Source organism: Elephantulus edwardii, unplaced genomic scaffold (assembly GCF_000299155.1).
Source record: "Elephantulus edwardii isolate Elephantulus edwardi_28Jun2011 unplaced genomic scaffold, EleEdw1.0 scaffold00035, whole genome shotgun sequence".
NCBI classification, from domain to species: Eukaryota; Metazoa; Chordata; class Mammalia; order Macroscelidea; family Macroscelididae; genus Elephantulus; species Elephantulus edwardii.
In genome coordinates, this window is record NW_006399785.1 from 16,869,142 (window position 1) to 16,870,411 (window position 1,270).

Here is a 1,270-nt window from a genome sequence, read left to right on the forward strand (position 1 = left end):
TCATGATAGATTGATACAATGCCTAGGTCAATCAGTTCAAGTGTGGTGAGGATGATAAGGATGTAACCAGATAGAACATGGTTAAGATCTGTTGTAAATATTGTTGATTAGTTTAGTGTTTGGATAAAATCAGTGTTCACAGTATTCTTGTGTCTACATGGTGTATGAGAGAGCAAACTAGATTAGTATTCAGTTTCTTTACTCAGGGCTGGGTTTGATTTGACTCCTGTGACTGGAGAACCCTCGTATCATATCATGTGAAAATAATGAATTGTACAATGGACTCCACCAAAACTATGTTAAATCATTATTAACACAATAACCTTAATAATGATCTCATAAATAATAATGTTTAATTGTAGCTTATATTTATTGGGTCTATTCTGCCTTTCTGATGTATCATATATATTGCTATCATTATTTTAAGGTAATCAATGAAAGGTTTAAACTATGAAGATTAAAATTTGCTAATTTTCAGATTATAAGGACAACATTTTGAGTGGTAGAGATAATACATCCAAATGTCTTGAAGGGGACTGTGATTGATAAATGAAAAAAAACAGAAAGATCATTATAACTAGATTAAAATAATGGATCTACTGATCTAAATGAGATAAAGTTGCAAAAAATACTTATGTAGTCTAAAAACACAGTGTAACTTACTGGTATCAGATTACATACTACAGACATTTTTAGACAGTAGATTTCTCCTAGCAATACACTTACACAAATAATTTGTGCATTTACATTTGGAGAAAAGCTTACACTTTGAAATCTCTTCACATTCAATGTCTTAAGGACTTGTCTCTTCAAATCCACAGCAGTTTAGGGGAAAGATAAGCAAAATTCAAAGGGAAAGGAATGTTTCTCATATTAGATGAGGCAACAAAGACTCACACATGTTGGACATACATGCAAAAAATTATTGAATCAGATTAGTAGTTCAGGACTCCTTTAATGAGTGTGTCTATTATTTTTATAATCTATCTATCTATCTATCTATCTATCTATCTATCTATCTATCCATCCACACCAGTTGGCACTCCTCATAAAGGATTCTACCTCAGAAACACCTAGATATTCACTTCCTTTAAGCTCCATCTCAAGCACCACTTCAGGTTGTAAATATCTGTTTTCCAATTAAATACACTCTTTCTCAACTCATTTCTTTAGGAAAATACAACTTTATATGTGAAAGAACAGAAATGAAAGCAAAAGGAAGAAATGCTGAAGTAAGAGAAATACAATTTTTAAGGGCAATTAAAAAAAA